Source organism: Tasmannia lanceolata, unplaced genomic scaffold, assembly GCF_043159265.1.
Source record: "Tasmannia lanceolata isolate RefF3 unplaced genomic scaffold, GAP_Taslan_0.1 ptg000006l, whole genome shotgun sequence".
Taxonomy (NCBI): domain Eukaryota; kingdom Viridiplantae; phylum Streptophyta; class Magnoliopsida; order Canellales; family Winteraceae; genus Tasmannia; species Tasmannia lanceolata.
Window position 1 is genome coordinate 21,913,852 of NW_027518683.1, and position 22,363 is coordinate 21,936,214.

At 38.8% G+C, this 22,363-nt stretch overlaps 2 pseudogenes; both read left to right on the plus strand.

Moving 5' to 3' along the window:
- Positions 1–2,748: 2,748 nt before the first annotated feature.
- Positions 2,749–4,678, plus strand: LOC143878840 (L-type lectin-domain containing receptor kinase IV.2 pseudogene; annotated as a pseudogene).
- A 12,764-nt stretch (positions 4,679–17,442) lies between these two features.
- On the plus strand, positions 17,443–19,410 carry LOC143878841 (L-type lectin-domain containing receptor kinase IV.2 pseudogene; annotated as a pseudogene).
- Positions 19,411–22,363: the final 2,953 nt, after the last annotated feature.

Sequence of the window (22,363 nt, forward strand, 5' to 3'; positions counted from 1 at the left end):
AAAATCGTGCAAGATGCCAAGATCATCTGAGTGAGATATTCAAAGAAGGTTATTCTCCTTTTCAAATGGCCGAGGGATGTCAACAAAATGGTGTTGGGTATGGTTGGCAAGAGGGAAGTCTTGTTTGCGACCCAAAGGCAATAGGACAGGTATAGCCTCCGGCAATGGTGGCAAGACCAAACATGGTGATGAGACAAACAATCCAAACATGGCCAACGGCATTGGGAAGAAAATCCTCCATACGAGATTCTGATATGTAAGCAGAAGCCATCATACATGATTTTGGATATAAAAAAAAAAATAGAACAAATCGAGAGGGATAATGGAGGAAAAATCCGAATCAGATTTGCGGGCAGATGGCTAGCTTGTGATGGATATTGATGGCTGTAGTGCCCGGCGGACGGCCGATGTAGCCGTCCGCCAGAAATCAGAATTGCAGAAATTTTAATCAAGGCCGGATCGGCTGCTCTGATACCATGACAAAATTAGGAGAAGATTTTACTAATTCTTGGATGATTTACAATAGAGCTCAAGGTGTGCTTATATTGAGCACATACATGATAAACATAGAAAGAGATCAAGCTGACTATGGAAAGAGATAATGACGAAATATTCTAATCTAATATACTTACTAATTAAATCTAGCTGCCTATTCTAGTGGGTTGCCTCATTAACCAACTTGCCTAATCTCCCACAAGAAGATCTAACGGTGAGATCTACACCTAATCCAACGGTGGATCTCACATATTCTAACACAATTAAAATCAGCTTCCAAATCAACATAAAAAGGTTCAAATAATAAATAAACTATTACAATTCTCAATTAGTTAAGTAACCAAAGCTTGCTATATGTAACAACTTCTAGAAAGGGTGAAGGGTCTGTTCGTTGGATTTTGAAAAGAGGGAGCGGCTTTGGGCTCTGTTCGTTTTGAATTTTGAGAACAAAGTGCCTAGGACTCAAATCGGGTTTGGACCTTCTAGTTTACTCCCATATGGTTCTCAAAATCCAAAACGAACATGGCTTGCTTGTTCTACTCCCAATGAGTTTAGAGAGCAAAGGAGTGATATGGGTTGAGAATGAGAGAGAGTGAGAGCATACCTTTGGGCCTTTGGCAACTTGTTGAGATGGATAAGAGAGAGAGACCTAAATCATAAAAAAAAAACGCAATTTAAAAACCTTAAATTTAAATTATGAGATTAATTTAACCTGTTAATCGGGATGAAGCCGAGAGGGTAAGGTACAATATATAGAGAGGGAGTTAAAAGGGGGAGGGGAATCATTGAATCCTAATCTTTAGACATAAATTAGTAGATTAATTAGCATGTAAAACCGTTTATTAACTATCGTGTAAAGGGATTCTATCGTGTAAACCGGTTGCAATAGTGTAAAACGGTATATTAAGCATCGTGTAAAACGGGATGCAGTGAATCTGCAAGAAGATATTAATGCTGATTTTAAGGGATATTCTTTAAATTGGGTTTAATTGGGCACGAAAGGAAGTAATAACGTGGTGGGATACGAAAAGTCAGGAGAGACGTGGGGTGTATCTGCTAATTTAAAGGGGTGTTACTGCCCATTTAATTTAATCGATACGTAGAAGAAAGAGAAAGAAAAGTATCTTTTTATTAAAGTTTTGAAGATTTAATAGGAGATTTAACAGCTTCCTTATTGGAAATTTATTTGGTGAGAGAGATTTATGAGAGGGAAAGAGATATTATAGGAGATTTAATAGCTTTAAAATAGCTATACGTAGAACTTGGGTGTATAGTAGGGTGCCACGTGGCACAACCACAGCTTAGAGGATTCCGCTTTATATATATATATATATATATATATATATATATATATATATATATATATATATATATGAGAGAACATTTCCTACACACTTGTGTAGGTAAGTTACCTACACACTACCTTAAAATACAGTAGGGGCCCACATTGTTTGGGTGATCCAAACCATTCATTTGAATGGTCCTCACATAGACAGGGTGTCCACAAAAAATCAGATCCATAGGATCATACTAACCATTCAAACTATGGAGGCAAAAAATGGACTAATTTGTGAAGGTTTATACACGTCCATTTTACCTCACAAATCGTAGGGTTGGGATGTTCCTATGGATCTGATTTTTTGTGGACACCCTATCTATGTGAGGACCATTCAAATGAATTGTTTGGATCACCCAAACAATGTGGACCCCCACTGTATTTCAAGGCAGTGTGTAGGTAACTTACCTACACAAGTGTGTAGGAAATGTTCTCACATATATATATATATATATATATATATATATATATATATATATATATATATATATATATATATATATATATATATATATATATATGATTGGCCCTCCTTTTCTGACCTCAACTTGCAGGCGACCGTTTCCTATGCTTGATAGGTGCAATTTTTGTTCATGTATCTGATGAACGGTCTTGATCAAGTAGCCAAGCTGTCTTGATGGGTCAAATACAATTTTGAATTCCAAACTCATTTCTCAATCTTACGTTAAAAAGATCATGTACATGCTAAAAGATGCTTTTATCGATCCTGACCGTTGATCTATAGTGCAGTTCTGATCACCATACACGTGCCATCATCTGCCATTCATTGTATGGCCGGGAATGTATTTTCCAGATATGGTTTGGCGAATATTTCCTTGATTTTATTTTTTATAAGTGAAATCCTCTTTATGAAGTCATGCTATGAATAACGAAGTAAAAGGCGGAAAGTTTGAGTTCTTAGTTTTAGCAATGTTGTCTAAGATCCTACTGTTGTTTGTTCTCTTCAACCTTGCAGCCTCAGAAGGCCAGGACGATGATTTCACCTACAATGGATTCTTCAGTTCTAACTTGACCCTGAAAGGCATAGCAGAGATAACACCCGATGGCCTCTTGAGGCTAACAAACGATACCCAGCAAGAGATAGGCCATGCCTTCTATTCCATTCCTCTCAACTGGAACAACACCTCAAATGGTAATGTTTTCTCTTTCTCTACCACTTTCGTCTTCGCAATTCTCCATGAAGATCCCATTTTGAGCGGCCACGGGATTGTCTTTCTCATCGCTCCGTCAGAAGAGTTCCCCGGAGCTCTACCCAGCCAATATCTAGGCCTCTTCAATACTACCAACAATGGAAATTCTTCTAATCATGTCTTTGGAGTTGAGCTTTACACAATCGAAAGCACGGAATTCGGGGACATAATGACAATCAAGTGGGTATTGATATAAACAGCTTGGGATCAACTCTATCCTCTCCAGCAGGTTATAACTCTAGTGAAAATGGGGGATTTCAAAACCTTTCCCTTAAAAGTGGAGATGCAATGCAGGTCTGGATAGAATATGATGGGGTCCGAAAACAACTTAACATAACACTATCCCCTATCGATGTACCTAAACCCGTCATTCCTCTCTTGTCTTTGCCTTTCGATCTTTCGACTGTGATCAAAGATCCCATGTATGTCGGATTCTCGTCTTATACGGGGTCAATGCTAACATCTCATTATGTTTTGGGATGGTGCTTTAAGTTGAATGGGGAAGCTAATGCACTCAATCTTTCGAGCCTTCCACCGCTTCCTCACATTGGATCGTCTGTTTGGAAACGAAGAGCTTTGAGAATTGGGTTGCCCATAATCTCTGTACTTCTTTTCATAATGACCCTATTTAGTGCAATCTTTGCATATCGAAGGAGGAAGAAATTTGCAGAAATACTCGAGGATTGGGAACTCCAATATGGTCCTCATAGGTTCTTCTATAAGGATCTATTCATAGCCACAAAGGGCTTCAGAGAGAAAGAGCTTGTGGGTGTTGGAGGTTTCGGTATGGTGTATCGAGGTGTGTTACCAAATACCAACATCGAAAGTCGAAGCGGTGAAGAGAATTTCCCACAAATCCAGACAAGGAATGAGGGAATTCATTGCCGAGATTGCGAGCATCGGCCGGATTCGGCATCCGAAGTTGGTAAGACTCCAAGGTTATTGCCGCCGTAAAGGAGAGCTGCTCTTGGTTTATAATTTCATGCCAAATAGTAGTTTGAACAAGTTGTTATTTGATGAGCCAAAGATTTTGCTTATTTGGAATCAAAGATTTCGAATTATCAAAGATGTAGCTGAAGGGGTGCTTTTTTTTCATGAAGGATGGGTTCAAGTAGTCCTACACAGAGATATCAAGGCCAGCAATGTGTTACTAGACAATGAATTGAATGCGAAATTAGGAGATTTTGGCCTTGCAAGATTGTATGATCATGGAAGTGATCCTCAAACAACCCATATGGTGGGGACTTTTGGGTATCTTGCACCAGAGTTGTCTAGAATTGGCAAGGCAACTGCAAGTACCGATGTGTTTGCTTTTGGGGCTTTTATGCTTGAGGTTGCTGGTGGGCGGAGGCCGATAGAAGGAAAGGTGCCACCTGAGAAGGTTCTCTTGGTGGATTGGGTGGAAGAATGTGAGAGAAGAGGGGCGATTTTAGAGGCCATGGATCCGAAATTAGGAGAGGATTATGTGGTGGAGGAAATGGAGATGGTACTAAAGCTTGGTTTGCTTTGCTCTCAACCTTTTCCGGAAAATAGGCCTAGCATGAGGCAAGTAGTGCAGTTTTTGGAAGGCCAAGCTCCTTTTCCCTATAGATCAGATGGAATTGGGGCCAATGTTATAGCAGTGGAACAGGAATAAGGGTCTTATCCTACTACGGATTCGGAGTCGCCATTCACCAGAGGTGGAGGCCGCTGATTCAGACAAATTGGTAGAGCTAATGAACTTTGTATATGATCACCGAAGTTCTTCGTTTTAGATTGCAACAAGGGATTGTCATTACGAAACCGATTATTGGACTTAAAATTAAAAGTAATTTTGAGTCCAATAACACGTTTGTGATTGATAATCGGTTGTCATAATCTAAAACGAACATGGGCGGCTTTAAGTACAATGCCTTGTTTTGAATTCACTTCGTTGTAAATGGTGTTTTTTTTTTTTTCTATGGTGTAACAAAGATATCCATATAGAGTGATTTTATCATGAGTACTGACTTGTCTCATTTTGATAATTTATTTTGATCCAATGTGAAAAAGACTCCACGATGATTGTATAGGGGCTTCAGTTGCTTCGACTTTATACAGCTAAATGCATGTTTCTTCCTATTCATGCAGAAATCTTCATTTAAGGCCATGTGTGACTGCCAGGAAAAAAAATAGTGTGTCCAAGTGGTAAGAGAGGGGTTTTGAGGGTGGGAGAAGGAAAGATTTGAGAGAGCACCTATGAGTTGAGGGTGAAATATGGCTAAAAAATCAGGAAAAAGTCGATCAGACTTTGGGTAGAGTTTTTGGTTTCTTGGTTTTTCAAGCTTTTCTTGCCCTCTCCTCATTCCCTCTTGTATCTGTCCCTCTCCAACTGTTCCTCACCATTGGATAAGAAAATATTCTTGGGAAAAAAAATCATGTCTGAGGGTTTGTTTGGATCTATGGAAAGGCTAGTTTGGAAAAGAATATTTTCCAGAAAAGTTTTTGTTGGAAAAATCCATATCTTAAGAAGCTTAAATATTATGGTTCTTAAGATTGTTGGATAAAATGGACGGATCGGATTTCTACAGATCTTATAAACAAATAATGAAGAAATGATATATAGCTTAATTGAACCCAAAAACAGATAGTCGAAGTCAAAACAAGTTTTTCGAACCTAAAACAGGTTACTTGAACCGAAAACATGTTACTCGACCTCAAAATAGTGCAACTCGTAGCCAAAAATCCATGTACTGTAAATCAAACCATAATTGAAATAAAACATGGAAAAACATATTGCACTTATCTCTTTTGATGAAAACAGTTTGGAAAAATCAGATTTGAAGAGAGAAAGTTGAGTCGTGCCACTGGTCACTCTCCTTAAGAATCGTATCCGGCCCCTACCGGTGCAACCGGGATCCGCGAACCGATGCTCTAAGATAAAACAGCCAAAGTTGGCTCCAGTCCACGTGCACTCGCTGACTGGTCCACCCAGAACCACCTTAGAACTGTGCCCAGACACGGAAAGAACAGAAGGAAGGAGATGAAGCAAAACCAGAAAACATAACCCTTTTTCTGTGTAAACCTCTTTCTTTTTCTGTTGGCAAAAGCCACCCCAAACGTAGACCCCAAAAACTCTTAGCCTTACCCAAATCGTACTCTCTTCTCCTTTTTATGGACACCAAAGTGTCTGTTGGAAAGAGCCACTATTTATGGGTATTAATGTTGAAAAAAGCTACTATTAAGAGCCTTGAACGTTTCTCTTCCAACATCCATATTTGTGACCGTTGGAGATGAAACGGTTTTGCAACTTTAATAGGTGTTATTATAATAACCGTTTGGGGTGCCATTAAAAAAAACGTTTAGCAATAATGGGGTAAAATGGAAACCGTTTTGAGCATTAAAAAGATCTTTTTTTCATTTAAATCCAAAAAAGCACTCAAAAGTCACTAGCTTTTGAAATAAGAGGGAAACCAAATTTTGAATTTTTCCTTCTAAATTTTAAATACAAGGCAAAAGTACTTTTGAGTTTTCAAATTCTATAAAATTTCCAACAGTTTTTTATGAGTTTTTTCTTTTGGATTTTTTCTACAATTTGGTAAGGGTGGCTTGATCAGTGCAACTCTTTACAATATTTTCTAGAAGATCTCCTCCCATAGTGCATGTCCATGCCAAAGTCCAAACAATCTCTTATATCACGTATCGGGATAAACCAGCTGAGGAGAAAACAGTTTTTTTTTTTTTTTGGATTGGTAAGCTGGGGTTAGGCGGACCTCTACCAGTATATTAACTAAAGAAAGATGATACAATAAAAGAAACAAGGCCACTCCCCAATCTTTAGAACAATGCCTAAGGAAGGGGGGAAATGCCCAAGGACATGATATCCTTGAAATAAAAACTCAAAACAAGCAAGAGAGGTGAGAATACGCATGATCTCTAGAGTCAGTCCCCATACTCATGTGAATTTAAGACCCTAGTGATCCAAGTGGTCTTTCATCTTCTGGCTAAATTTCCTCGCTCTTTGGCTCTTCCTCAACTTCTGAACCTTTGTGGTTTCCATTTTTCTTTGATGGAGGAGTTTCGTTTTCTTCTGTTGGGGGTTTTCTTCACCTGCTTCCTATTCTTCTTCACCAACATTAGATTTATTTGACTCGGGGGCCTCTATGTCAGAGTCACAGGTTGTGTCATCTTCAGCTTCCGAGTGAAGGACAGAGTAGGGGTTCTTAGTTTGGATGCCTGGGGGGATGGTTTCTTCAGGAAGGGTAGGAGGCAGGGAGCTTTGCTGAGTGACATGGGGATGCACAAGGGGCAGGGCATCAGGATTGGAGGGGTTGGATGTATCCTTTATGAATTGATCCTCCACCGGGTTTTTAACCAGACGCCATTCTTTCTTTGATATCTTCTCTGGTTCTTTTGTATGTCAGTTTGAGGTCTGATGGGTAAAAGTTTTGCTAAGGGAGCAAGAAGAGGGTTTCCAGTCATAGAGTATCTCTTGCTCAATGGTGCCTGATGGAGTGGTGAGGTCAATGGAGTCTGGGAGGTTGCTCCTGCTTCAATCTCAACACAAAGTCTTGCATAAGTAAGCCGAGTGCCTTCTGCTGTCTGACAATCCATGTACATTGGGATGCCTATCCCACTCATAAGTAAGCCGAGTGCCTTCTGCTGTCTGACTATCCATGTACATTGGGATGCCTATCCCACTAGCAATTTTGCTAACGTTATTTGTAGTCCAGAATTTTAAGTGGAGGTCTGGCAAGCGGATCCACACAGGAACTGTGAATAGATTAAGCTTTTCAAGGGCGGTATCTGGAGTCCACCTACGAAGAGGCGGCCACGATAATAGTTTGAATTTGATTCAAGGATGGTGGAGCAATCTTCAGGGCTCGAAATTTTGAAGAGGTAGAAACCATTATGAAGAGTAAAGATTTCCAGGTTTCCTCTCAGGTTCCACTTCTTTAGAAGGTTCTCTCTTAGCGTCATGAAGTAAGGTCCACGACCAAGAAAGTAACCAATCAAGCAATTTTTCCAGCGATTCCCAGCGCCCATGATGTCCTCCTCTTCAAAAATTATGTTTGGCTTGATACCAGTCTCCATAAACTTCTCTCTTCTATGGAGACATTTAAAGCTTTTCGGATCCTTCCTAAAACCTCTCCCCCTAGTTAAGACAAATGCACAATCTAGAAGACAACGATTTGAGCTCCTAAATGTTCTCCCCCAAAACGTCATCAACTCTGAGAAATTCCTAACTATTTTTCAATTAAGAGAATCACGTAACCGCAAGATCTAATCTATTTATCAACTTTTAAACACAACCTTCTACATATTCTCTCACTCTAAATAATAATCAATTAGAAAGCCTGTCTTCCTATTGGCTAAAATTCAATGACAAGAATACCCAATTAGGTTGAAATTCAATGACAAGAATACCCATTTAGGTTGAAGTGAGTGTGGGAAACCTTGGACTTTCTCTAAGAGGAGACGCATAATTTTATTTAAAGGGTGTTGAGTAGTCAAATAAAAAAGAAGCATTCTTCTGTTCTTACTAAAAACCAAAAGACTTCTCCTACTCTTTTTTGCTTTGTTTTGTTTTATCAGTTTGTATTTGAAGGTGTGAATGTATATTGGCTAAGTCTTTATTCTAATTTTTTTAGTTCTTATCACTTAAAGGTAGCTCATTTGGACCGGTAACTTATTAGACCTGAGTCACAAATAAAATAATAATAATTCTTTTGTTCCTCCTAAAAACAAAAAGTCCTCTCCTATGATTTTCTATTTTGTTGGTTCCTCTATTAAAATCAGCAAATTCAAATTCGCAAAAAGAGCTCCTAATTAAAGATTCAACAAGTTCATCACTCATCAGGAAATTTTGAAAACATTGTTATTCGTGGTTAAAATAGTGTAAAATGAAGAGTGGTGTCATCATAAAAATATGGTATTATATAAATATCGCAAATATTTACTCTTCCCATGTTATGATGCTGACGTATAGCTGTAAAAGATGATATTTTGATTCACTTATACAATACAAGTGAAAAATATTTGAATGACTTTTTGAATTGCTTGCAGGATGTCAGCCATGTTTACCAAGATCTTACTGTTTCTCATCCTCGTCAAAGTTTCAGCATCTAACAATGATGTTTTCATCTACAATGGATTCCTTAGCACCGATCTAAGCCACCCCCAACGGCCTCTTGCAGCTAACCAACAATACAAAGGAACGCAAGGGTCATGCCTTTCACTCCATTCCTCTTCAATTTAAGGATTCTACCAATGGTACTCTTTACTAAAAACCAACCACCCCCCCCCCCCCCCCCCCCCCTCCCCCCCCCCCGGCCAGGCTCCCCAGAGCTCTAGCTAGGACATATATAGGTCTCTTCATGTTCTTGCCGTTGAGTTTGATACCATCCAGGACCCACAATTTGGGGATATTGACGTGACCATGTCGGAATTGATATCAACAGCTTAAATTCTACCAATTCGGCCCATGCAGCTTATTATACTAATGAAAATGGTGGGATTATGAACTTAAGCCTTCTAAGTGGAGAACCAATGCATGTTTGAGTTGAGTACAACGGTAGTGATGAGAAACTTGAAGTCACAATATCTCCAGTTAAGACACCAAAGCTTAATCGCCCTCTCTTGTCTTCGATGGTTAGTCTTTCATCGGTATTGTTAGAAATATGAACCTGGGTTTTTCTTCTTCAACGTGATTGATAGTAACATCAAATTATGTTGTGGGATGTAGCTTTCAGATGAATGGGAAAGCTCAAGACCTCGATTTCACGCCTTCCTAAGCTTCCTCGTAGAGGTCCCAAAATGAAATCAAAACTATTGACAGTTGGGCTACCCACAATTACTTCAATTTTCATGTTGGTGACTCTCACAAGTGTTCTTTTTGTGAGAAGGAAGATCAATTTCGCAGGGATAATCGAGGATTGGGAGTACGAGTACGGGCCTCAAAGGTCCTCCTACCAGGATCTATTCATAGCCACCAAAGGCTTTAGAGACACAGAGCTTCTGGGCATAGGAGGTTTTGGTAGGGTGTACAAAGGGGTGTTACCATCCTCCAAAGTCGAAGTTGCTGTGAAGAAAGTGTAATACCCGGCCCCGCCGTAAGAAAACCCCTATTTTCTAATGGTGTCTTTATCAAAACTCGAGTATAAAAATTTTATCGCTTGTGGAGAGTGCCAATATCAAAATTTAGTTTGAATTGTTTTAAATTTGAAGGGGGTGTACTTATCAAATGGGAATACGATGTTTATAGCATGTAGCTAATTAAATTGTGAAGTGTTGATAGCACAAAGTGTAAAGGCGTTAAATTACATGGGGCCTTGAAGGGTGATGTTTGAAATAGCAATTTTCCTGGCTTTTTCTCCAAGCTAATAAAATTACTTTGTGTATTCTTTTTCCTTTAATTTTTGCTACCTCAAGATGCAAAAAAATTGGGCAGATTGCTGTACCGTTCATTCATTCTCCCCTATTTCTTTTTTTTTGATAGGCCTCCCCTATTTCTTCTCATAGTAGGAGAATTGGTTAGTAAAACAAATTGGAGACTTTCCCTTTAATTGATATAGCTCGTATGAAATTTAGAGAATTAGCATAGAATTTATTAATCTTAAGAGTGATACGTGCTCCTCTTAGACTCTCGGAAACGTGCGCAAGAAATTTGGAAACGTGAGTTCCCTGGAAGTAGTTTGTGGTAGCTTTAGCAAGTGTACTCATTGTAAAATATCATCTGGATAGTTACTTAGTTACCCATTTAAAAACACCCAGAACGTTTCTCCTTGGCCTTGGTCAATGTTGAACGGCATCACACCTTTGGGGGCAGTAGCCTGATCAAAATTTGGAAGTCATCACTCTTCAAAGGAATGAGATTTGGTGAGAATAAAAGAGTACTCCTTGTTATGGCAGTCAGATACACAACAAAGAAAAGTTAAATAGGACTTTGAGTTGGGTTCGTTTATACATCAGGAATATTTATCTTTCACCTCTAATGAGGAAGGTAAGCCTCTTCTATACGATTTGATCAAGAAATGGAAAAGGACAGCTATGGTCAATGGAAGAGAAGTAAGCTTGAAGACCGAAGATCATGATCCAAGGTTAGATCTCCATATTATGACGATTTCTTAATTCTTAAAAATCCTAGAATATAATTTAATCAATTGAAGCGATGTGTTTCATTAGAAATTTCGTGTTTGGATGAAACTCAAATTCGTGTTCGGACGCCCGAGTAGACTGGATCAGACGCCCGACAAGAGGGATCGGTGGAACCCGAGAGTTTTGAATTTTGGAAAAGTTTGCAGGGTGGGCTCTTGGGCACCCGAGTGTCATCCGAATGAAGGCTCAGACGCCCGAACATTCTGAGTTGGGCGCCCCCGAACATTCTACGTCGGGCGCCCGAACTTGTTGGAATTCTAATTTTTGTTTTGGGGGTTTCGAATTTTTGGATTATTTGTTTTGATTGACTTACTCCTTAAGCCCCTAAATGATAAATATGATTTGTTTGGGTCTAGTAAATTAATCCTTATGACGAATTTGAGGGAATTTCCGATCGAGGTAAGTGATATTGCATTACTTGGTTTCTCTCAATTTGAGCTAGACTCATACCATTATTAAACTATAGAAATAGTCTTTTGGAACTTCGACATATTACTTATCTGAATTTGTCTGTCTTAGTTTCCATTTTTGCCAACACTTGGACTACATGATTTTGTATGATTCCGCATTCTTTGGACTTATCCTTTCAAATGCGATTATATAGATTCTCAAATTTTGAACTTATGGTTTTGATAGTTTAACATATGCTTAACCCTACATTTTTGTATTGACTATCGAATTATCCTATGCAAGCTTTGTGATTCGTGCCTGTCCTGTTATCGAACTCTAAAATCCGTTTGACCTTGTGACATGATTATTATTGTCCCGCATATTAAGGGTATATCCCTTCCTGCTTTAAACAATCTGTTTTGTATCAAATTTTGTACACTCAATGAATACTGAACTACCTTGTGATTGACATCTCTTGTGAGGCTTTCTGGACCCCGCCAATGGGGCACGCATAATACATTGGCAAAGACTGAACATTTTTTAACTATAATGTTGGCCAAGGCCAATTCTGGACCCAATAAGTGGGGAATGCATAATTCATTGACCTTGTCAACAAGTATTATCTGGAGCCGCTGACCGCCGGCTTTAAGCTATAAGCAGTGTGTCTATCTTAACCTCAAAGTTCTGCAGGACTCTGTGGCTTTATCAAATTCTGAACCAAGTCTCCATCCCTCTGATTCATTGAATAATCTATCGTGATAAGAACTATTGAATTTCTAAACATTTGACTCCGATACGTCGACGATGTATTGAAAACTCTGAACCCCAGTATTTGTCCTGATTAGTCATTGAACGTAAGTATTGAACTCTGAATGGTGAATCGAAAGAATTATTGAAACATCTGAACTTGTCGAATTGTGCACTGTACTTAAGAACAATTGGTAATTCCGAAACGTGCGATTCTCTTTGAAACCTTCTAATTACTAACTCATTGGCTTGTGTACTAGAACCTTCGAATTTCGAGGGTTGACTTCTTTGGAATAATCCTTCTTGAATATAGTATTTGAATTCAGAACGGTAAATGATATCGAGCTTTTATATATCCGTTTCATTGCCACTTGCATACTTATTTCTCTTGGCCTGCTTGACCATAGTTGTGCTTTACTGCTTACATGAGCGTTAACACACCCGTGGTTTACAAATTTCAGATATTGAACGCAATTCTAGCTTGGGACATGGGAGAGCGTCCCATAATCTACATTTGGACACGAACATGTTTATTCGGGCTACTGACCGTGAGTATCATTCATTGTATTTATCTTGAATTATTGAAATGGTTAAATGGATTTTCAAAATAGAAAATAGTGTTTAATTATGATAGTTTTGTTTCGACGAAAAAATTGCTTTGATATTATTTGCACTATTTGATATCGAATGCCTTGCATGCTTGTAGGGTTCGCGTTGCAGGTGTACGGTGTTGTTGCGTTCCGGCCTGGATCCCAAGTTTGGGGCGTGACAGAAAGTCTCCCACGAATCAAGGCAACGAATGAAGGAGTTCGTAGCAAAGATTATCAGTATCGGAAGGAGCATTGGAACTTAGTATTGCTGTTGAACTTTCCTCTTAAATTAAATACGGCATGCCTGAATTTTTGTGAAAACAGAAAATTAGATGATTAGTAAAAACTTTTCGATGCGGCGAGATGAGGCACGGACTAGATCGCACTCTTTAAGGTGATTTGGCGCCTCTGCGGAAGAACCCCGATTCAGCAGATCCGAACACAATTACTCCCAAAATACAATATCTCGACTCTGAATTGCAAGATCAGATAGATCTGAACCACACAACGAATACTCCGATTGCCCAACAAAATTATAAAAATAGAGAAGACAGAAAAGAAGAGGCTACTGTGAAATATAGGTAGGATAACTCTTTTCTGTTATTAACAGAGAGAAGAAGAAGAACGCTCTATTAAGAACAAAGAAAGAAAACACTATTCTGTTAACAAAGCAGTATGACAAAGTAGGAATAGTCTTCCGTTAACAGAGAGTAAAAGACAGAATTAAAGAAGGCTTTTTTGCACTTCTAAAACGTTGGTAATCGCTTGCTTTTGCAGGCAAAACGTATCTGTTAAAGACACTCTTTAAAACGTAACAGTTCTTTAAAGCGTCATTTAAAAATAAATATGTTTTAAAACGTTGTTTAAGAAGCTTCTAACGGTTGGATTAAGAGGACATGTCTTTTGGGTTCAAAATAGAAAATACGTTAGAGAATAAACCCAAAAGACATACCCAGAGTTTAAAAAGATAAATTTGTTTAGGAAAAACCCAAACCCGCACACACACCCACGCCCCGACATGGCAGGACACGGCTCAGGGTCGGCGAGCGCGCACGTCTGTTTTTAACTTGAATTTTTTTCTATGTAAAAGCTCCAACCCAAACAAAGTTGAATGCCCTTGAAAGGTCCAAGCCTTTGTCTCAACATTCCCTTTTATATGGATGTAGAGATTTCTCACACTTTCCAATGTGGGACTATGTTTCACAAGTGAAAAGAAAGCACATTTCAGAATGTTCAAACTTTTTGGTGTAAAAAGTACAAAAGAGATAATCTATTTGAAAATTTGAAATTTGTGTGGAAATTTCAAAAGCAGGAGGAATCTTCTTAAAAGGCAAAAAGGGAATTCTTTTTATTTTAATTATTAAACTACTAACAATCCCCCACTTATTTTAATAGAAAAAAGAAATAATAAAACTTGACGCTGGGCAATCAGCAAAGTACCACGTATAATAAAGGTGACTATGTCTTGAACCTTTATTTAGTGTTAATGCATTATAACTGTAAGGAATTAATAGTGACCATGTCTTGAAGTACAACCCTTGGGTACAGAAAAACGTACACTATACACATGATACTAAAGTATTCAACTGGTTCCAAAAAGCTCGCATGTTACAGCCATGGGCTACATCCCAGTATCCATGCAAGCATAAGAGAAAAAGCCCTCATTCTCTTTAGAAGCGGCCAAGTTCCGCGTTAACATGTAGGTAAGTCTATCAAGGATGCTCTTGTAGCTTAGACATCCCACTCATATGAGCTATAGATCTCATTAAAAGTAATCACTCAACCTTACAAACGCTTCAGGATATCATGCTTAAATTACACCATAGGGATGGACATTGAAACTGTAGATGATTAGATGGCCGGAGAAATAATAATGGACGTTTGATTGCACAATTTCTGCGGTTTCCTAGGTGTTTTGACTGGTATTAGAGTGCCACGTCATCTAACATCTAATAGGGTGTCTGGTTAAGGGCGATGATAGATTCCCTCCCCCTCTATGGAAGATTCGCTCCCTTTAATGTGAATCGATGCCAAAAGCGTTAAATTCTGCCACAGACCCCTCTCTCTCTCTCTCTCTACTCCCAACAGCTAAATGTAGGGGTGGCCAACCGGTTCGGTTCTCGGTTCTCGGTTCATTTTTTTTCGGTTCTCGGTTCTCGGTTCCATGAACCGTAAGAACCGAACCGAACCGTAGTACACAGTAGGACCGAACCGAACCGGACCGAAAATAATCGGTTCGGTCCGGTTCGGTTCTTCGGTTCTAATGGCTAATTATTAATTATTAATTATAATTTATAAAAACTTTTAATTAAAGTTATAATATAAGTTACTTTCTTATTATAAGAATAGTATTAACTATTACTTATTAATATTATAAGTAATTTATATTATTAAGTATATATATAATAGAATATAAAAATATTATATATATATATATATATATATATATATATATATATATAGAGGAATAAGATTGTACGCTCGACCGTACCTAAAGTTAGGTACGGTAGAGTGCCAAATCACATGGGTCCCCCATTTTTGGTGGGCATCTAAACCATTCATTTGCAAGGCCCCATCATAGATAGGGTGCATACCAAAAATCAGCACCATTGAATCATCCTAACCCCTCCAAAACTGGAGGCCAAAATGGGCAGATTTGTGGACAAACACTGTCTGTCCATTTTGGCCTCCACAAATGGATGGGTTAGGATCATCCTATGGAGCTGATTTTTGGTATGCACCCTATCTATGATGGGGCCTTGCAAATGAATAGTTTAGATGCTCACCAAAAATGTGGGACCCATGTGATTTGGCACTCTACCGTACCTAACTTTAGGTACGGTCGAGCGTACAATCCTTTTCCTCATATATATATATATTCAAAGTTCGGTTCTTCGGTTCCGGAACCGAACCGAGAACATTAGACCCGGAACCGAACCGAAATTTTTAGGTTCTTCATCAGTGGAACCGAACCGGACCAAAAATATTTTTTTACAGTTCGGTTCCGGTTCGGTTCTTCGGTTCCGGTTCGGTTCTTCGGTTCTGGTTCGGTTCTGGCCACCCCTAGCTAAATGTTTTAGATTTGGCCCTCTTTTTGCTAGCGTAAAAGAGAAGTCATAAATACATTCGAGGTGGCTGTCCCAAGTAAAAAAAAATACGGGTTTGTACAGGCACCCATTATATAATTTCTCATGCATGTTTCAAAAAAATAAAAAATACACAGGCGCCTACCTTGTTTAGAGAGAGCAAGAGAGAGATTAACCACCGGTTAAAGGAGGCTATGTTGCATACTTTATCTATTAACAGGGTAAAGGAGGGCATGTGGCAAACTTTAACATTTTTGGCATCAATTCATCGTTCAAGGGAGCGAATTTCTCCTAAAGGAGGGTGAAAAAGATGACTTTTTGCTAGTCGAGTCTTGAGATTAAGCACGGTCACGCCATCCTCTGGCTTATATTGGTATATGTGTTTGGAATATAAATTATTCTTTTCTATGTTTTCTAATATAAAAAAAAGGATGAAGGCCAGATTCGATTGAAAGGGGAGACTGTACACATGGTATATTATTTTAGAGAGAATTTATATGGAGATCGCTTATGGGAGCATTAGGATCATCATGCGGAGATGATTTTCTGGGCACATCTCAGAGCCCAATGTTTAGATCACCCGAATAATGTGGACCCCACTTTTTTTTAGGTTGTTGTCCATCATATCATTTCTCTTATTGAGAGAGAGAGAGAGAGAGAGACGAGCGTTCCACAATTTGAAGTCGTCAAGCAAGACAAGTGAAAAACTCATATATGAATTTATAAAAAAAAAACAATATTTTATCGAATTACATAATATAGTCTAATATACAGTTGAAATGAATCAAAGCACAATTATTTTGACCTATCTTAGGTTAAATCCAGTTAAGTAATGTGCCTTGACACGAAAATTGAGACAATCTCAGCAGTCCAATCGTTGGACTTTTCACAATTATTATACTAGAATAATTGCCCTCCTTTTCTGATCAGTGCACTCTTTGTTCATGTATCTGATGAACGGGGTCTTGATCAACTGGCCTAGCTGTATTATTGACTGTTTTGATGGGTCAATTAATACATTTTTGTGTTTCCCACCAACCGTAAAAAAATATATTTTGAAATGGCAATAGTTATATATCATAGGAATTTAGGAGGCCGAGATAGACCACGCATATCTACAGTAGGAAGCAAGAAAGAAACAGGAACGAAGAAAAAACCCACGAACCCTAAATTATTCCCACTTGCTCTCAATCTTACGTTAAAAGATACTATACATGCTAAAAGATGCCATTATCGATCCTGACCGTTGATCTATAGGGCAGTTCTGATCACCATACACATATGCCACACGTATGGTTAAGATTATTGGCCATTCATTCTATGGCCCTTCAATGGTGGGAATGTATTTTCCAGAGATGGTTTGGTGAATATTTCCTTGATTTTATTTTTTATAAGTCTTACTCCTCTTTATGAAGTCATGCTATCAATAACGAAGTAAAAAGCGAGGAAAGTTTGAGTTCTTAGTTTTAGCAATGTTGTCTAAGATCCTACTGTTGTTTCTTCTCTTCAACCTTTCAGCCTCAAAAGGCAAGGACGATGATTTCACCTACAATGGATTCTTCAGTTCTAACTTGACCCTGAAAGGCATAGCAGAGATAACACCAGATGGCCTCTTGAGGCTAACAAACGATACCCAGCAAGAGATTGGCCATGCCTTCTATTCCATTCCACTCTACTGGAACAACACCTCAAATGGTAGTGTTTTCTCTTTCTCTACTACTTTCGTCTTCGCAATTCTCAATGAAGATCCCACTTTGAGTGGCCACGGGATCGTCTTTCTCATCGCTCCGTCAGAAGAGCTCCCTGGAGCTCTACCCAGCCAATATCTAGGCCTCTCCAATGCGACCAACAATGGAAATTCTTCTAATCATGTCTTTGGAGTTGAGCTTGACACAATCCAAAACATGGAATTTGGGGACATTAATGACAATCATGTTGGAATAGATATAAATAGCTTGAGATCAATTCTATCCTCTCCAGCAGGTTATAACTCTATTGACAATGGGGGATTTCAAAACCTTTCCCTTAAAAGTGGAGATGCAATGCAGGTCTGGATAGAATATGATGGGGTTCGAAAGCAACTTAACGTAACACTATCTCCTATTGATGTACCTAAGCCCTTCATTCCTCTCTCGTCTTTGCCTTTCGACCTTTCGACTGTGATCAAAGATCCCATGTATGTCGGATTCTCGTCTTCTACGGGGTCAATGCAAACATCTCATTATGTTTTGGGATGGAGCTTTAAGTTGAATGGGGAAGCTAATGCACTCAATCTTTCGAGCCTTCCACCGCTTCCTCACATTGGATCGTCTGTTTGGAAACGAAGAGCTTTGAGAATTGGGTTGCCCATAATCTCTGTACTTCTTTTCATAATGACCCTATTTAGTGCAATCTTTGCATATCAAAGGAGGAAGAAATTTGCAGAAATACTCGAGGATTGGGAACTCCAATATGGTCCTCATAGGTTCTTCTATAAGGATCTATTCATAGCCACAAAGGGCTTCAGAGAGAAAGAGCTTCTGGGTGTTGGAGGTTTCGGTATGGTGTATCGAGGTGTGTTACCAACATCGAAAGTCCAAGTTGCGGTGAAGAGAATTTCCCACGAATCCAGACAAGGAATGAGGGAATTCATTGCCGAGATTGCGAGCATCGGCCGGATTCGGCATCCGAAGTTGGTAAGACTCCAAGGTTATTGCCGCCGTAAAGGAGAGCTGCTCTTGGTTTATGATTTCATGCCAAATAGTAGTTTGAACAAGTTCTTATTTGATGAGCCAAAGATTTTGCTTATTTGGAATCAAAGATTTCGAATTATCAAAGATGTAGCTGAAGGGGTGCTTTTTTTGCATGAAGGATGGGTTCAAGTAGTCCTACACAGAGATATCAAGGCCAGCAATGTGTTACTAGACAATGAATTGAATGCGAAATTAGGAGATTTTGGCCTTGCAAGATTGTATGATCATGGAAGTGATCCTCAGACAACCCATATGGTGGGGACTTTTGGGTATCTTGCACCAGAGTTGTCTAGAATCGGCAAGGCAACTGCAAGTACCGATGTGTTTGCGTTTGGGGCTTTTATGCTTGAGGTTGCTTGTGGGCGGAGGCCGATAGAAGGAAAGGTGCCACCTGAGAAGGTTCTCTTGGTGGATTGGGTGCAAGAATGTGAGAGAAGAGGGGCGATTTTAGAGGCCGCGGATCCGAAATTAGGAGAGGATTATGTGGTGGAGGAAATGGAGATGGTACTAAAGCTTGGTTTGCTTTGCTCTCAACCTTTGCCGGAAAATAGGCCTAGCATGAGGCAAGTAGCGCAATTTTTGGAAGGCCAAGCTCCTTTTCCCTATAGATCAGATGGAACCAATGTTAGAGCTGTGGAGCAGGAAGAAGGGTCGTATCCTACTACAGATTCGGAGTCTCCCTTCTCCAGAGGTGGAAGTAGCCGTTGATTCAGACAAATTGGTAGAGCTAATGAACTTTGTATGATTACCAAAGTTATTCGTTATAGATTGTGACAAGGGATTGTCATTACAAAACCTATTATTGGACGTAAAATTAAAAGTAATTTTGAGTCCAATAATAGGTTCAGGATTGATAATCCGTTGTCATAATCTAAAACGAACACGGCGGCTTTACGTACAATGCCTTATGTTTTCAATTCACCTTCTTCGTTGTAAAAGGTGTTTTTTTTCTATGGTGTAACAAAGATATCTATATAGAGTGATTTTATCATGAGTAGTGACTTGTCTCATTTTCATAATCTATTTTGATCCCATGTGAAAACGACTCGACGAGGATTGTATAGGGGCTTCAGTTGGTTCGACTTTATACAGCTAAATGTCTCTTCCTATTCATGCAGAAATCTTCATCTAAGGCCATGTGTGACTTCCAGGAAGTTTTTTTTTCCTGATAAATTAGTGTGACCAAGTGGTAAAAGAGGGGTTTTGAGGGTGGGAAAAAAAATCATGGTAACCAAACATGCTCTGAGGGATTGTTTGGATGATTGGATCTACGGAGACAAGTATAGAGAAGAATATTTTCCAGGAAAGTTTTTTATGAGTTTTTTCTTTTGGATTTTTTCTAAGTTAACGTCGCCATTCATGTTTTTTGGATCTTTTAATTCAACCGTTTTGGGTAGTTACATCCACCTGATAGTGGGAGACGCATATTCCTGTCAGATGACGTATCTTGTTCTCGCCACTCTCACTGATCCCTGAAAGGGTCGGCTTGAGCATTGCAACTCTTTACAATATTTTCTAGGAGATCTTCTCCGATAGTGCACGTCCATGCCAAAGTCCGAACAATCTCTTATATCAGGCCAACCCTATTGGGACAAAACCAACCGACGAGAAAACAGTGGCAGAAAATAGAGAAATACAGTGGAAACAGAAAGAAAGAGCGAGTAACAAGACAAAGAATCAAACAAACCAAAAAGTAGATAAAAAATTTAACGTGGTTCGACAACAGCCTACATCCACGGGAATGATCTTCTTCTTCCTCTTAACAATGGCAATGTTAGCCCAAGGGTTCTCATGGGTTCATTTAATCACCTTGTTTTGATGATTAACAAACTCACATTGATTAGTCGTTTATGGACTAATTGTTTCCCTTGAGTGTTGTGCTATGGATAGGAAATTTATAGGTTAATCCATGATAGCACCAACAAACACAGATGGCCTTTACTTGAAGATGAACCAACCAATGGACAAAGGAGCTAAAGCACACTTGGACAAAACACACCTTGGAAGATCAACCAAGGAGAAGCTCAACATCATCCACATCGAGCATTGAACATACAGAGAAGATCATAAAGGCCAAAAGGATCAAGAACCAATGCAAAGGACCAAGGAGCTTGTACCACAATTGGAGAAGTCAAAGCAAAGCTCACCTTTGAAGATCTCAAAGCAAGCCAAACAACTCATTGAAGATCAAATGAAGATTGGCTCAAGAGAAGTTCAAGAGAGTACTTAGAATTGTAGTATGTATCACCTTTCTCTCTTGTGTTTTCTCTTGATCAAGGCACATCTTAAAACCCCTTAAAAATATATTTTTCAAAGAGACTAACGCACCCTTTAAAGACTTAAATGGATAAGTGAATGGCCATGGTGGTGTACTAACATGTTGGGACCCATATGGCATTCAACACAACATTGAACAAAACAGAGTTCCGAATAAATAACCTGGACCAGCAACTAAATCCTATCAAAACTTATTTAAAATATTTTAAAATATTTTTTAAAATATTTTTAAATATTTTTTAAAATATTTTTAACAGATAGATCTCATTTTTCTCATATCCGTAGAGTATAAGAACGTCGAAATCCGATAAGAAAAGAAGGAGATATGAATTTTACAAAATTGGAAAATCCTGCTGGAAATCCAGTGTCAGAATTCCGAGAATTGTTCTCTGAATTCCAAGCAATTCTGAGACATTTTCTCGGAACTCCGAGAAAGCCCCTGAACTGAAAAAAAATAGCCGTTGGGGGTCCAACGGCTAGTTGACTGTTTGACCCGAAAATGACTGTTTTGCCCCTGAAACGGTCATATTGAGTTGGGACTTCATATATACCCATTCAAAGGGTCCAAAACACTTGATGAACATGCTCCAACTCTAAAGAACCCTAGAAAACTACTTGCAACCATTTTTGGGTTAATTTTCTCACACCAACCTCTTGTGCCTTGATTTGAGAAAATCATTTGAGATTGGTTTAGGCATTACTTGTAATAATCTTTGAGAGTGCATTGTGAGCTTTAATTTGTATTTGCCAATCTAGAGGCAAGTGAACAACATCGTCTTCTCTTCATTGTATTTGGCAACAAAAGGCGCCGTATTTAAGACCCTTGAAGCTTGAACACTCGGATTGTACAAGGCGAAAGGAACGCCGTATTCAAGTTCCTTGGAAGATAGTGGATACCTCAAGGAGAGCAAACTTGAGAAGAGTGGAGTAGGCCTTGGGTTTAAGACCGAACCACTATAATAGCCCTTGTGTCAAAGCCTAGTATCTCTCTACCTCCTTCTCTTGATTGGTGATTGGTACATATCTCCTATACTCTCTCTTGTATGTGCTTTAATATTCATATCCTTGCTTGAGTGAGTGATTAGCACTTAAGTTGAAATTCCATATTCATCTCTTGCTAATTAAGCCTCTCATCATTCTAATCAAGTTATAAAATCAACTAGGGAATAAAGTTTACATAATTACTATTAAGCTTAATTAATCAGACTAACTTGATTGAGAAAAGTTAAAACTAGGATAATTATGGTGAAGAGTTTTTAAAGAGGATAAGCATTTTAAAGAAACCCAATTCACCCCCCTCTTGGGTTGCCTATTGGAATTTCAGGCAAAACAACAAGTTATAGGAATACAATATAGAGATAAAGAACCCTAGCTACCGCAAGAG